At 38.8% G+C, this 16971-nt stretch overlaps 1 long non-coding RNA gene across 1 annotated transcript in view; it reads right to left on the bottom strand.

Moving 5' to 3' along the window:
• LOC117803559 overlaps positions 1 to 16971 on the bottom strand; it is a 53595-nt gene that overhangs the window by 19093 nt on the left and 17531 nt on the right. The window contains exon 2 of the long non-coding RNA XR_004627512.1: positions 9241 to 9381. This is a non-coding gene — a long non-coding RNA (uncharacterized LOC117803559). The remainder of the gene's footprint in view (positions 1 to 9240; positions 9382 to 16971) is intronic.

Genomic DNA, 16971 nt, shown 5'->3' with positions numbered 1-16971 from the left:
AATCCCATAACGCCGGGATCACGCCCTGAGCCGAAGGCAGACGCTTAACCGCTGTGCCACCCAGGCGCCCCTGTCATCATTTTTAAAAAAGCGAACAAGTTAAAAAATGTGAACAACTTTAACAAGGTATGTTAAAGCAAAAAACACTCCTCAGTCTTTCTACCCATCACCCCCCTGGTATCAAAGACAATTACTTTCAAGTTGGGGGCTTTCTTCCCACATACCTCTATACTCTAAATCGCATGCCTATATTGCTACTCACTCTTTTAGTGGTAGATAATCCCTATCGGCTTTCCTCACCCCACCACAATTAAACACATACATATACAATCAGTTCCCATTTCTCACCATCACAATATAGTGATTGGATAAATATATGGTGTTTGTATTATTATAAAAATATAAGTTGTTGAAAACTAACCTCTGTGATTCAGAACCAAAATATAATGCAAAGACAGAGTTTGGGATAAAATAGAAATGGAAGGAAAGCTTTCAAACTCATTCTAGGAGGCCAGCATTACCTTGATTCCAAAACCAGACAAAGACCCCACTAAAAAGAGCCTTACATGTCAATATCCCCGATGAACATGGTTGCAAAAATTCTCAACAAAATACCAGCAAATTGAATCCAACAGTACCTTAAAAGAATTATTCAGCACCATCAAATAGTATTTCTTCCTAGGCTACAAGGCTACTTCAATAGTCACAAATCAATCAACGTGATACACCGCATTAATAAAAGAAAGGATAAGAACCATATGATCCTCTCAATAGATGCAGAAAAAGCATTTCACAAAATACAGCATCCATTCTTGATAAAAGCCCTCAACAAAGTAGGATGGAACATACCTCAACATCATAAAGGCCATATATGAAAGACCCAGAGCTAATATCATCGTCAATGGCGGAAAACTAAGAGCTTTTCCTCTACGGTCAGGAACAAGACAAGGATATCCACTTTCACTATTATTTAACATAGTACTGGAAGCCTTAGCCTCAGCAATCAGACTACAAAAAGAAATAAAAGGCATCCAAATTGGCAAGGAAGAAGTCGAACTTTCATTATTTGCGGATGACTCTATGTAGAAAACCTGAAAGACTCCACAAAAAAATTGCTAGGACTAATACGTGAATTCAGCAAAGTCACAGAATATAAAATCAATGTACAGAAATCTGTTACATTTCTATACACCAATAACGAAGCAGCAGAAAAAGAAATCAAGGGATCGATCCCATTTGTAATTGCACCAAAAACAGTAAGATACCTAGGAATAAACAAAGAGGTAAAAGGTCTGTACTCTGAAAACTATAGAACACTTATGAAAGAAATTGAAGAAGACACAAAGAAATGGAAAAACATTCCATACTCATGGACTGAAAGAACAAACATTGTTAAAATGTCTATACTACCCAAAGTAATCTATGCATTTATGTAATCCCTATCAAAATACAAACAGCATTTTTCACAGAGCTAGAACAAACAATTCTAAAATTTGTACGCAACAAAAAGACCTCAAATAACCAAAGCAATCCAGAAAAAGAAAAATGAAACTGGAGGCATCATGATTCTGGATTTCATGCTATATTATAAAGCTGTAATCGTCAAAACACTATGGTACTGGCACAAGAACAGACACATAGATCAATGAACAGAACAGAAAAGCTAGAAATGGACTCACAACTATATGGTCAACTAATCTTCAACAAAGCAGGGAAGAATATCTGATGGGAAAAAAGTCTCTTTAACAAATGGTGTTGGGAAAACTGGACAGCAACATGTAGAAGAATGAAACTGGACCACTTTTTCACACCACACACAAAAATAAATTCAACATGGATTAAATACTTAAAAGTGAGACCTGAAACCATAAAAGTCCCAGAAGAGAACACAGGCAGTAATGTCTCTGGCATTGGCCATAGCAACATTTTTCTTGACACATCTCCTGAGACAAGGGAAACAAGAGCAAAAATGAACTATTGGGACTTCATCAAGATAAAAAGCTTCTGCACAGCAAAGGAAATAATCAACAAAACTAAAAGGCAGCCTACAGAATGGGAGAAGATATTTGCAAGTGACATATCTAATAAAGGGTTAGTATTCAAAACCTATAAAGAACTTATCAAACTCAACACCCAAAAAACAAATAATCCAGCTAAGAAATGGGCAGAAGACATGACTAGATACTTTCCCATAGGAGATATACAGAGGGCTAACAGACACATGAAAAGATGTTCAATATCACTCATCATCAGGGAAATGAAAATCAAAACCAGATGATATGCCACCTCACACCTGTCAGGATGGCTAAAATTAAGAACACAAGAAACAACAGGTGTTGATGAGGATGCAGAGAAAGAGGACCCCTCTTGCACTGTTGATGGGAATGCAAATTGGTGCAGCCACTCTGGAAAACAGTGTGGAGTTTCCTCAAAAAATTTACAAAATAGAACTACCCTACAATCCAGCAATTGCACAACTAGGTATTTACCCAAAGGATACAAAAATACAGATTCAAAGGAGGGGTACATGCACCCTGATGTTTACAACAACATTATCAACAACAGTCAAACTATGGAGAGAGCCCAAATGCCCATCGACTGATGAATGGATAAAGAAAATGTGGTACACACACGCGCACACACACACACACACACACACACACACACATACACACTGTAATATTTCTCAACCAACAAAAAGAATGAATCTTGCCATTTGCAATGATGTGGATGGGGCTGGAGAGTATTATGCTAAGTGAAATAAGTCAGAGAGACAAATATTGTATGATTTCACTCATATGTGGAATGTAAGAAACAAAACAGATGAACATATGGGAAAGGGGGGAAAAGGGAAAAAAAGAGGGGAAACAAATGAAAAGAGATTCTTTTTTTTCTTTTTTTTAAGATTTTATTTATCTATTTGACAGAGAGAGACAGCTGGCGAGAGAGGGAACACAAGCAGGGGGAGTGGGAGAGGAAGAAGTAGGCTCCCAGCAGAGGAGCCTGACGTGGGGCTGGATCCCAGAACGCTGGGATCACGCCCTGAGCAGAAGGCAGACGCTTAACCGCTGTGCCACCCAGGCGCCCCTGAAAAGAGATTCTTCATGATAGAGAACAAACTGAAGGGTGGTGGAGGGAGGTTGGGGGGGAATGGGCTACATGGGTGATGGCAACTAAGGAGGCACTTGTGATGAGCATGGGTGTCGTATGTAAGCAGTGAATCACTGAATTCTACTCCTGAAACCAATATTGCACCATATGTTAACTAACTAAAATTTAAATAAAATTTTTTTTAAAAAAGAGTTTGGGATAAAGAGGAATAATTGTTTTATTGCTTTGCCAGGCAAAGGAGGCTGCAGCAGGCTAATGCCTTCAAAACTTCAAACCTGCTGGGAGGAAGGGGCTGAGGGTTTCCTAGGGAAATACAGGGTCTAGCCAATTTTTTAAAAATATTTTATTTATTTATTTGTCAGAGAGAGCACAAGCAGGCGGAGTGGCAGGCAGAGGGAGAAGCAGACTCCCTGCTCAACAGGGAGCCCAATGTGGGACTCAAACCCAGGACCCTGGGATCATGACCTGAGCCAAAGGCAGATGCTTAACTGACTGAGCCACCCAGGCATCCCAGATCTAGCCAATTTTCACAGGAACTGTGTATGTGCTGCCAGTCTCGTTAGTCACGTATTTAGGGTAGGACCAGGTTCCTAAAACAAAAGGCTAAGAAGGGAGGAGCGGAGGTTTGTGGAAGAGAGAGAAAAGGTTACTTAGTTTAAAATAGAGCTTTGCTAAAGCATTAGTGCAGCCACTTTGATTTTTGTTCAACTTTATGCTGTTAAACCCTTTCAATGATGCTTTCAGAGCAGTGATATAGTCAACTATATCAACTATTTTTTCCACCTGCAAATGTTTTGCTTTCCCTGGAGTTAATAATTTTCATGTATGTGTTTGCTTAATTGTCTATCCCTAATTCCATCAAACTCTGCCAAATGTTTAAATTTATTAACATATTCTATCAATTTTATCTTCAAAATATTTCTGTCCCAGGGACTCTGACCTACTCCAATTTTGACTTGTAATGATAGCATCCTACGATCTCCCTTAGCAAACATCTCGGGGGTTCCTTTCTATTTTCTCCTAGGATAGATCTCCTGTTTTGTTGAAACATAACCTTCAGTAACTTCATGAGAAAGGATACCTGGGAAGTAAATTTTTTGAGATCTTGCATGTCTGAAAATATCTTCTTTCCCTCTACATGCATACTGGATATAGAACTCTAGGTTGCAATTAATTTTCCTTCAGAATTTTGAGATCATTTCACCATTGCTCTCTGCTTTCTAGTATTTCTACCAAGGAGTCAAAAGACACTCTGATTCTTGATCCTTTGTATGAAGCCTCTTTTTTTTCTTTTTGGAAGTTTGGGGGATCTTCTCTTCATCTCTAGTGTTCTGAAATTTCATAATAATATGGCTGGGTGTGGGTCTTTTTTCATCCCTGGTGTATACATGCAGCGAGATCTTTCCATCTGAAAACTCATGAGCTTCAGTTCTGGGAAATTTTTGTGAATTATCTTTTAATGCCTTCCCAATTGTTTTCTTACTTCTCTGTCTGGAACTCCTATTATTCAGATGTTGGACCTCTTGAACTTGTTCTCTGGATTTCTTTTCTTTCTTCTCATTGCCTAGCTCTTTGTTTTTTTGCTCTACTCTCTGGAAGATTCCTCAACTGGAAATTCCAACGTTTCTGTTGAGTTTTTCATTTATGCTACCATGACTTTAATTCCAAAGAATATTTTTATAATCTGAATATTGTTTTGATGTAACATCTTGTTTCATGAATGTAGTGTCTTGTATTTAAGGTTTTTTTCTCCTTGTCTCATTGCTATTTCCTCAAATGTTCTTTCTTGCATTTATTTCTTTGGGGTTTTATCCTCCTTTATAAGCTTTCTTCAACTTTCCATTACTCAATTTTTTTGTTTGCTCATATTTAAGAATAGGACACTAAGAGCTAATTGAAAGCTCTAAGTATACAGATGGAGCTAGAGGGTATTATGCTAAGTGAAGTAAGTCACTCAGAGAAAGACAAAAACCATACAATTTCACTCATATGTGGTATTTAAGAAACAAACAAATGAGCAAAGGGAGAAAAAGAGAGATAGAAAGAGACAAATCAATAAACGGACCCTTTAAAAAAAAAGATTTTATTTTTAAGTAATCTCTACACCCAATGTGGGGTTCAAACTCACAACCCTGAGATCAAGAGTTGTGTGTTCTACCAACAGAGCCAGAGAGGCACCCCCAAGAAACAGACTCTCAACTATAGAGAACAAACTGATGGTTGCCAAAAGGGAGGGTGGGGAGATGGGTTAAATAGGTGATGGGGATCAAAGAGTGCACTTGTGACGAGCACAGGGTAAGGTATGGAATTGTTGAACCTTGATATTGTACACCTGAAACTAATATAACACAGTATGTTAACTAACTGGAATTGAATAAAAACTTTTAAAAAAATAGAAAGCTTTAAGTATATGTCAGCTCTGAGTTTTATGACTGGGTTGTGTGTTGAGGAATCCCTGAATTGGTATCTTTAGCTTTCTTCACGGGATGGTCTGTTTCCCAGAGATCTTCCTGTCTTCCCACAGGGTCTAGGCCTAATTGCCAATGTCTTAAAGTCAGATGGGATTAGAGGACTCAGGACTCAGCATTCATATACACTCACATTCCCACGTGTCTGGTATATATTCCATGTTTCACTGTGACTGATGACCTTGAGACCAGACACTCTCGGTTTTACCCTCCCCAAATAAGTCTCTAGCCTATGGTGGGGGCAGGGAGTAAGAAACAAGATTTAGCTATCTGATCTTTCATTAGCTTTCATCAAATCTTCCATTTTTAACATTCCCCCAACTTTTATTTCCATTTTCAGAGGTGCCTGGTCCTGATAATCCCTGGCATTTTAAGCATTTCTGCAATGCAAATCAGTTTAGTTCTTGGGTTTTCCCCTCCTAGGTTAAGAGCTTGCTTTCTCTGGACTCCCCTTGGTAACCACCAACCTATCTGCTTCATAGCCTATGAAATGTCATTGATGTTGTATATTCTCCTGTTTTCTGGCTTGTCAGTTTCTGGTCTTAACTTTTTTTTTTTTTTTTTTACTAAGTTTTGGTGGAATTTCTGAAGGGAGCAAAAATTAGATGCATGTGTTTCCTTTTACTGAGAACCCCTAATTTATTTTTTTACTGGGAGGCTAGTGAATCAAAGGAATTTAATCAAAAGCAGAACCATCATAGAGAAGCCCTCAAAGACTAATGTAGCTCTCTTCTTGTTCCAGTAGGCCCCAATGAAGAAGAAAAAATAGCATGTTACTCCACACAAACATGGAGGCCTATTAAAATACAGGTTGGATGAAGCATACTCCTAATCAATGAAATATTTTCTTCTGCAATATTGATTTAGACTGCACTCTTAGTAAAAAATAGTACCTGCTTTTTAATTAATATACTTATTTTTACAGCAGTTTTAAGTTTATAGAAAAATTGTACAGAAAGTACAGAGAGTTCCAAATACCACCTTCTCCCCCTACATAGTTTCTCCTATTATTAACATCTTGCATTAGGGGGATACATTGTTACAATTTATGAACCAATATTGATATACTATTAAAGTCCATGGTTTCCTTTAGGGTTTATTCTTTGTGTTATATAATTTTTTGGGTTTTGAAAAATGCATGATGTTATGTATCCAACATTACAGTATCATACAAAATAGTTTCACCACCATAAAAACCCCCTTTCTTCACCTGTTTAATCCTCTGTCTTCCCTTCTCTCCAAATCCCTGACAGCCGCTGATCTTTTTACTGTCTTGACAGTTTTGCCTTTTTGACACTGTCCTGTGATTCCTATTCTACAGTATGAAGCCTTTCACACTGACTTTTAACACTTTTAACACTGCCAGGAACCTTAAACAATCAGCTAGAGAAACTTCTTTCTCTGGGTCCCTCTCAAAGAATCTTTTGTGTTCATCTGAAAATGGGTTAGAACAGCAGACCCATGTGATATATATGTTACCTCCAAAATCCAAGGGGGCTCACAAACGAAAGTTGATTCTTGAATAATAGGGGAGTTAGGGACACCAACCCTCACACACAGGTAGAAGTCTGAAGTCTATATAACTTTTGACTCCCCTAAAACTTAACTAATGGCTATTCTTGACTGGAAGCCTTACCAATAGCATAAACAGTCAACTGAGACATATTTTGTATGTTATTTGTATTTTATGTGGTATTCTTACAATAAAATAAGCTAGAGAAAATATTAAGAAAATTATAAGAGAGAGAAAATACTTTTACAGTACTGTACTGTATTTACTGAAATAAATCTATGTATAAGTGGACCAGTGTAGTTCAAACCTGTGTTGTTCAAGGATCAACTGTACTGTGTCTCTTTCTTATGGTACAGAGAGTACCAAACTGATCTTCATTTTAGAGAGAATATCCCAACTTATCCAGGCCAAAGTGCAAGTAGTTCTGAGCCAGTGATGTCCAATGTGTGGCTGATTATAATGTTATATAGAAAACATGTCAAGGCTTGTTAGAAAAATCATAGCAGGACTTTGACACAAAACAAAGCTATAATCTCTTATTTAAAATTAGGGGCACCTGGGTGGGTTAAGCATCTGCCTTCAGATCAGGTCATGATCCCAGAGTCCTGGGATCAAGCCCCACATGGGGCTCCCTGCTCAGTGGTGAGCCTGCTTCTCCCTCTGCCCCTCCCCACCACTTGTGCTCACATGCTCTCTCTCTCAAATAAATAAACAAAACCTCTAAAAAAATTTTTAATAAATAAAATAAAATTATGTAATATATAAAATATAATAAAGTTTATATATACATGTGTGTATTGTATATATTATATGATAATATTATATTATATAATACATATAATACACACATCTATATATTTTCTGTAACAGCCTGTGGCTTACTACTGATCCCTGATGGACCGTGAGTGCATACCCCTGGGATACCTGGTACTCATTATGAACTTAGTATTATCTAACTAGACTAAAGTCAAGCATCAGCACACCATCATCAGGTGGAAACAATGTAAACAAGACTATATCCAAGCAGGCTCCAGGTTATAAGGAAGTTATACGTGCAGTGGCCTCACATTCCCAGCATGTCTTTTCTGACTTCTCTATCACACTTCCCACATCCCATTTCTGTAGCCTCATGGGTACTTCCTTATGATCACTTGCCTGAAGAGGAAAAAAAATCCAACCAAGTTTATAGAAAGCTCTGTACAGTAGGGTCGCTCTCACTCTAAATGGACTTCTGTGGTGTTCAGTTCCATTTGGGTGAACCCTGAAGGACAGTTCAAAAGAGAGATCCTTCTAGGGGGAAAAACTTCAAGAACTATGACTCAGTGGGTATTCTGTTTCTTGCAACTGAAAATATCCTACATGATATGAATTTTCCATACAACATTATTTCAGATAAATGAACTCTGTGCGTCAATAGTTTGACATCCATTCAATTTACAGGTCTTGTCTTACACCCAATCACCCAGAAGCAGTTGGTGCAAGTCTTATAGAACAGTGACATGCCTATTGAAGACTCAGTTACATTGCCAGCTAGGGGACCATGCTATATTGAGGTGCAAAGCTGGGGTGTGGCCCCACAGGATGAAGTAAACGCTCTAAACCTTTGATGAATGTATGATACACTTTCTCCTCTCCAACAAGCAGAAGAGTGAAATTGGGGCGATGCCTCCCACAGTTTAACCAAATGAGCCTTGCACTAAGTGTGTATTTCCTGTCCCAATGACTTTGGGCTCTACTAGTTTAACAATTTTAATAATTAAGGTAGAAGTACATCCAACAAGGACACAGAATTTTGTAGCATAGACAAGTAAAAATGCCTTTTAATCAGAAAATAAAAGATCACAATTTAGATGAGAAAACAGGACTACAGACAGCAGTTCGAGACTCATCAGGTACCAGATATGAAGATGTAAGAGCAGATTAATCCCCTGAAAGAGACTGCAGACTAAGCAGCCGACCAAAAATTGAGCCCTGGGAAATCCTGCAGTCAAAGGCTGGAGGAACGAGAACAGGCTGATGCAATCACAATAAAACTCAATGAGGCATTTCCAGTTTTAAATGGTATTTGGCTAGCCGCCCCTGACTCAGCCTCTCCCAACTGCTGCCTGAAACACATAAAAAGACGAAGAAAAATGATAAAATTCATACCAATGCAGATCATAAAGAATGACAAGCCTCTTATTGCCAGGAGGAATTACCCCAAAGTATGAGGCTGATGAAGATGGATTCAGGAAAACAGTTGGTGGCCCATTCGTGCGCTGCCTCATTATACAGAGCAGATCCATCCATCTGAAAGAAGACAGAGAGGTTGAGCCTCCTTTCCCCACTGTCAGCTTGCTGACTCAGGATGCCAGGCTCCATGCAGAGCTGCAGACTGAGCAGCTGGCTCCTTTGTGGTGCCATACCTTGCTTTTTGGTATGGTCATGTGGCAGGCTATCATCTTTCTATGTGTATCTGGAGACTGCAACTTCCAAAATTTGGTGGGGAAGAATGAGGTAGGAATGGAGAGCAGGTGATCGTTGACTGTGTCCTGGCAGATTTGTCCCTAGGAACAAAGTGTATAGGCAGAGCGCTGGTCACAATGCTTGCAGAGCTGATGATAGATCACGGATTCCATTGATCGGGTTTGTCAGAGAACCAGCTAGCTCCTGTACCTCAGGCAGTGACATTTGGACCACAATATCCTATCACAGTATAGCAGAGCCGTGTAAAACAAAACCACTGGGAATTACTATGGACATGGACATATTGATCTGTCCTCTTGTTAGGGATCTGAGAGTGAAACCACAGGAAATCTGTATTTCCTGCCTGGGTGTATGATGGCTATACTGGATATAGATGGGAAATAAAGAAGGGGGGAAATTACCCAAACTGACCTAAGGTCTTAATTCCCCCCAAATCTAGCACTATGAAAAGCTATGTGTTTTATTTCCTCAAGTTAATATCCCTGGCTCTGCCTCCAGAACCTACTAGCTAAGGTCAGTCTTGCCTGAAAATCTTGAAAAAGATCCAATTCTTGAGTTCATCTTCCCCCAAAGATTTCATGTTTCAGATTATTATTTGCTTCTCAAGGCTCCTTGGCAAGGTTCTTAGATGCGAGCTCCCCTTTGCTCCCTACCCACAACTGTTGGCCAGCTCTCTCTCCTGGCACACAATCTGTCCCAAATCCTCAGAATTTTTGTCCATATCAGGCGCTCAAGCCCTCTTCTTGCCCAAGAAAGACATACAAAATGATATCGAAACGGGAAAAGGAAAATAATCCAGAAGAATCAGAAGATTTGCTTATCTCTGAAAGTGACTTTCATCTAGAAATCTGTTTGACACCATCAATAAGAAAGCAAGAAGTTATGGCCTGTACAAAAGAGACTCAGAAGGAACAGAAGTAGAGAAGATGAGCTAAAACCCAAACAGAATTAAGAGTATGTCTGAGGAGTAACCCAGAAGAATCTGGACGAAGTAATAGTAAATCAAAGATAAATTGATAAAAATGTTTGGACCTAAAAGAAGATTTTAAAATAGAGGAAAATGTGACACAAAATAAATGGAAAAAACCTCTCACTTCTAGACATATCCTAGGGGGAAAAATGGATGATAAGAATTTTGTAAGCATTCAGGCAGACATGAAAGCAGATTACTTATAAATGACCAAAAATCAGGTAGTCCTCATTTAGAACTTCCATTATAAGAGAGTTTGTAACAAAGTTTGGGGGATAAAATTTGAAATCCAAGGGGTGCCTGGGTGGCTTAGTTGGTTAAGTGTCCAACTTTTGCTCAGTTCCTGGGATGGAGCCTTGTGTCAGACTCCATGCTCAGTGGGGAGTCTGCTTGAGGATTCTCTCTCCCTCTCCCTCTGCCCCTCCCCTGCTCATGCTCTCTCTCTCTCTTTCAAAAAATAAATAAGTCTTTAAAAAAAAAAATCCAAGCTCCTGTTTAAGTGAGAACTGAGTGTGAATCAATGTGTTTAGGTGTGATGGCAAGAGAAATACGTGAGAGGCTTCAGAATAAAATAACACTCTTATTCTCTTCCTTAAAGAAATCTGGTGCATATATTCAGCTAACTAATAATGAAATCAAAATAAATGTTCCAAATAAGGAAGTTGTGCTGTAAAATATGGGCATTGGACATTAAACCCCATTAAATATTACTTATGCATGCATTCATTCATTCATTCAATAAACAGGTATTTATTGACTTGCTATTTATTCGTTAAGCATTGAAAATGCAGCAGTGAACAAGAAGACTATTGTCTTGGAGCTATGGGGAAATAAAGAAATTCAACACATAATTATAATCAAGTATGCGCTATAAAGCATATAAGTAAAGGGAATTGACCTTAATTTAAGGGGTTGAAGAGGACAGACCAAGGGAAGTGAAATTTTAGCTGAGACCCAAAAGGTTGCTGGGAATTAGCCAGGCATACAAGAGGAGGGGAGGGAATGTTTTAAACAAAGTGAAGGGCTCTTACAACAGGACATTTGAAGAATAGAAACATGTTCACTGTGGCTGGAGCTTAAAGATCAGGCTACAGATCATGAGCATATGGCATGCTAAGGGGTTTGGTTTTTGTCCTAAAGGTAAGTCAAGGGATATTATGGCATAGTTTAACAGGAAGAGTAATCAGATTTGAGTGTCAGAAAAAATATTTTTTTCTATGTAGATAAAGGATTGGACTATAGCATAGATAAATGGGTGGATTTGAGAAATTTTTATAAAAGATATTTAGGAGTAAGAATCAACAAAATGATTGAACATTGCAGGTGAGGGGGAGAGTTAAGCATGATTACTAGTTTCTAGCAGGGGTTACTGGGTGATACTATCACTGAGAGTGGAGGTAATGGAGAATCAGGTTTACGGGAGAGTTCAGTTTGGGACATTTTGAGTTTGAGGAACCTAGGAACCATTCAAGTGGTGATTCAAGTAGGCAACAGGGCATATGGATCTGAAGCTAAAAGAAAGATGTGTCCCGATGTGCAGATTTTGGAGTTGAGACACAATGGTCAAACAGATTAAAAAAAAAAAAAAAAGATTAGCACAAGAATGTTTACCGCAGCTTTATCCATAATAGCCCCAAACTTGAGACCACCCAAATGTTCGTCTATAGGAGAATGAATGCACTCACTATGGTGTGTTCCTGCAGTGGTATACTAATCAGCAATAACAAATGATGAACTGCGGATACACATTATAAAACAGATGATTTCGGGTTTTTTTGAAGATTTTATTTATTTATTTGTCAGAGCGAGGGAGAGCACATCAGGGGGAGTGGCAGGCAGAGGGAGAAGCAGACTCCCCACTGAGCAGAGAGCCCAATGCAGGACTCGATCCCAGGATCCTGGGATCATGACCTGAGCCCAAGGCAGATGCTTAACCGACTAAGCCACCCAGGTGTCCCAAAATGGATGATTTCAAAAACATTGTGCTGAGTAAATGAAGTCAGACACAAAACACTAAATACTTTACTAATCCATCTATATGAAGGTAAAGAATATATAGAACTAATCAATACTGACAAAAACCAGAACAATTGTTGCCTGGAATTTCTGGGCAGCAAGGGGTGGAGGGGAGAGGACTGAGGGGCTTAAATAGAAATGGACTGGAACACACTTGCTGTGTTGATAGGATTATCTTGTGTTTGTCTTGACTGGGGTGTTTGTTACTTGGGGGTGTACATTTGTCTTAACTGATCTACCCATAAGCTCTGTTCATTTACTGTATGTAAATTATGCCTCAATAAAATTAATTAATGAAAAATAATTTTTGCAAAAATTTTAGAAAATTTTAGTGAAATTTTCAAAAATAATTTTTTTCAAATTGACATTATTTACTAATTTGCTGAGAAAATAAAAACACTCAGAAGAGTATTTCTAAGGGTGCCTAGGTGGCTCAGTCGTTAAGTGTCTGCCTTCAGCTCAGGGCGTGATCCCGGGGTCCTGGGATCGAGCCCTGCATCAGACTCCCTGCTCTGCTGGGAGCCTGCTTCTTCCTCACCCACTCCCCCTGCTTGTGTTCCCTCTCTCGCTGGCTGTCTCTCTCTGGCAAATAATAAATAAAATCTTAAAAAAAAAAGAAGAGTATTTCTACAAGTTTCTATCATATCTACCCATCCTACATTTGTGCCCAGATACTATCTTTCCTCCTGTTCCTAAAAATGAACTGTCTGGGCTCCTAAAGCCAACCCCTCCATTTGAGCACTGGATTCCATTCTATCTCATCTTACTTCATCAGGGACATTAGGACATTTCTCCCCTCACCCTGTTGCACATCAGTTCTTCTGTATCTACTGTATCATTCACATGATCATAGAAACATGCTGTAAAACATCCCATCCTGAGAGAAAGAGAGAGATCCTCCTCTGACCTGAAATCCTCTTCAGCTCCCACTTTATTTCTCTACTCTTGTTATAACAAAACTCATCAGAAACATTGCCTACATTCTGTTTATGAGTTCTTTCCATGTATTCTCTTAAACCTACTCCAATCACAGTATTGCCCCCATCATTCAATTCAAACTGTCTGTCAAGAACAGCAATAAACCTTATGTGGCCAACTCCAATGGTTAATTCTCAGTTAATTGATCTCTTTTTTTTTTTTAAGATTTTATTTATTTATGCGACAGAGACAGAGATAGAGACAGCCAGCGAGAGAGGGAACACAAGCAGGGGGAGTGGGAGAGGAAGAAGCAGACTCATAGTGGAGGAGCCTGATATGGGGCTCGATCCCATAACGCCAGGATCACGCCCTGAGCTGAAGGCAGACGCTTAACCGTCGTGCCACCCAGGCGCCCCTCTCTTTTTTCCTTGAAACACACTCCTCACTTATGTCTAGGAATCACAGTCTTCCTCTTACCTCATTGGCCGTTCCTCTTTTGCAGATTCATCTTCCCCAACCTGATCTCTGGATGTTGGGTTTGGCCCTTGCACCTCTTTTCTTCCCTATCCACACTCACTTTCTTGGTGAGTAACTGACCACAGCCAATCTTATGGCTTAAATATAATTTATATGTGGATGATACCCAAAATTTAAAAACATCTACCTCCTCAAAATCCACATCAAGATTCTCACCAAACCTTCAAGCCCACAACAATAAATTCCCAGTATAGCTCAGAATAAAAATGGCAAGGTCTACTTAAGGGGAGGAAATACCATGTGCACAGTAAACTTAGCAGTTAAAAGACAACTTGTATTGTCAAAAATCTGGGAAGCATATTTAGAGTATATTATAGAGGTCTTCATCCAAAGGAAAAACAATAAGGTTGGGTCTGGACAAATTCATTAATATAGGTGCTGTTACCTAGGGTGGAGATTTAATATGTTTGTCCAGTCCCTGGGTGTGACTCTAACAATTCGTGTGGTTGGTAGTGGGCCTGGCTTCAATGGTGGCCCAGAGATGAAACTGAAATGCCAAAACCTCACTGGTGTATTGTAAAAATTAAACCTCAGTCTTAGGGAAATGGACATATTAAGGCAGAGATTCTCTGTCACACACTAACCTCCTGGGTGCCTAAATGCCATTTCCTTCACCAAAGCATTAATAAATTCATAAGTAGGAAAGATTTAATTAGTCAATAAGTGCCTTAGTGCTGGGAGCTTCAGTATCCTTGAAAAGCCCTGTATTGGCTATCCTCTGCAGGTGATGATTATGGTGGGAAATGTTGCCATGAACTTGGGGGTCTGATTTCCATATAATAGTGGGATAGCAGGCGAGGTGCCTGGAGGAGGTCAGATGGCAGCATTTAACCATTAGAGACAAGATAGATACAATCACCATATTAAACTGCGAGAGGAAGTGTTAATTGTTTTAACACAAAAGATTTGTGGCCATAATTAATGATTATGAGATCCCTGGGAATGAAATAGATGTGCAGTTTCTCAAAGCTTAGTTTTGGAAAAATCCTAGGTCTTCAGAGTGATATATTGTTAAAACTTGATGTATTAATTATATGCAGTATTAAGAGTTTTTAAAGATCTTACATTTTGAATTTGTTCTTCTAAAAATATTTTTAAATATTCAAAGATGATCAGTATATACAATTATTGAAAAAAGCAGGACATAAAACATTATGTGCAATATTATTCAGATCCTATTAAATAACGCATGTGTGTATATACATATGTATGTATGTTATTTTTTTAAAAAAGACTGGAAAGGACTTCTCGTTTCAGACAAGATAAGCAAAAGAGATCTGATTCACACTCCCACCTAAAATAACTGAAACAAAACATAAAAACAACAGTTTCTAGATATTGGCCATCAAGTAATCCAGAAGAGTGATTCCTAAAATAGGGAAACAAACAAGGTGAACATCACCTTACTGTCTCAAGAGAATTCCAGGCCAGAGCACAGGAAAAGAGAACTTGGGTGGAGCCAGCAATCTTCCCTTTAGTTGAGGAGACAGAGCAGGGACCACAGATAAGCTGAGGCAGTTAGGGTACGCTAGGACAGTATTGGAGAAGAGAAATACAGTAGAAAGTACTGGAAGTCTGCAGAAGGCTCCCATTCAAGTTTTCAGCTAAGTACTGATTAGAGCATGTTTATGAAGAAACTAATCAAGGCTAGGGAAGAAATTACCCAAACATTGCAGAGGACACAATTTCTGGGACTCACATAGAACTAGGACAAGTAAAAAATTTATGAAGGTAGGGGGTGCCTGGGTGGCTCAGTCAGTTAAGTGTCTGCCATCGGCTCAGGTCATAATCTCAGGGTCCTGGGATTGAGCCCCATGTCGGGCTCCCTGCTCAGTGGGGAGTCTGCTTGTTCCTCTGCCCCTCCCCCCACTCATGCTCTCTCTGCTCTCGCTCTCTCTCTAATAAATAAAATCTTTTAAAAAAATTATGAAGATAGAAAATAGTGGGATTTTAAAGATGAAAAATCATAATTCATGGGGTATTGCCTCAGTAGTGGGATAAAAATTAGTTCTGGATTAAAGGTTACTCTGGTCTCATCTAACAAAATTAAAAGCAAGTTTTAAAAGGATCAAAATATTTTTAAGTGACTATATTCAGAACAGAGCTCAAGAACAACTGTAGGAATGCAAGAAGTTCCATCAGCCAACAAGGGAGAATAACAATGTGTAGCATCTGCTTAAAAAGTATCTGACACAAAGAAGGTAAGCAGAAAAAGTTAATAAATAGAAACAGATTGAGAAACAAGATAGATGATAAAAATTATTAGACAAGAACATTAAAAGTTATTATTAGATTTTTTTTAAGATTTTTTTTTATTTATTTATCTGACAGAGATAGAGACAGCCAGCGAGAGAGGGAACACAAGCAGGGGGAGTGGGAGAGGAAGAAGCAGGCTCATAGCAGAGGAGCCTGATGTGGGGCTCGATCCCACAACGCCGGGAGGGATCACGCCCTGAGCCGAAGGCGGACGCTTAACTGCTGTGCCACCCAGGCGCCCCAAAAGTTATTATTAGATTCTATATGTTCTACAGGGTAGGAAAAATTGATTATTGATAAGTAGAAACATGGAAGATAGTAAAAAGATCCACACTGAACTTCTGGAGAAGATGGAAATCATAACAGATTAGACACTACAGAAGAAAATTTTTGTGAAATTGAAGGGATAGTTACAGAAATTATCCAATATAAATTTTCTGTGTGTATGTCCAGATTTAAAAAAAGACTGGGAAAAAAATGAACAGAGAATCAGCTGTGAGATAACTTTAAGCAGCCTAAGATGTATGTAATTAGAATACTTGAAGGAGATTTAACTTCAAATATGAATGAGCAGCTGGGAATCATCAGACATTTGAGGAAAACCTTTAACATGGAAAAGACCAATAGAAATAGTCGAAAGGAACTTGGAGAAGAGTGATTCCTAAAATAGGGAAACAAACAAGGTGAACCTCACCTTACTGTCTCAAGAGAATTCC

Source organism: Ailuropoda melanoleuca, chromosome 8 (genome assembly GCF_002007445.2).
Source record: "Ailuropoda melanoleuca isolate Jingjing chromosome 8, ASM200744v2, whole genome shotgun sequence".
In the NCBI taxonomy this organism is placed as follows: Eukaryota; Metazoa; Chordata; class Mammalia; order Carnivora; family Ursidae; genus Ailuropoda; species Ailuropoda melanoleuca.
Note: the sequence above shows the minus strand (reverse complement) of the source record. Positions and strands in the feature narration are given on the sequence as shown.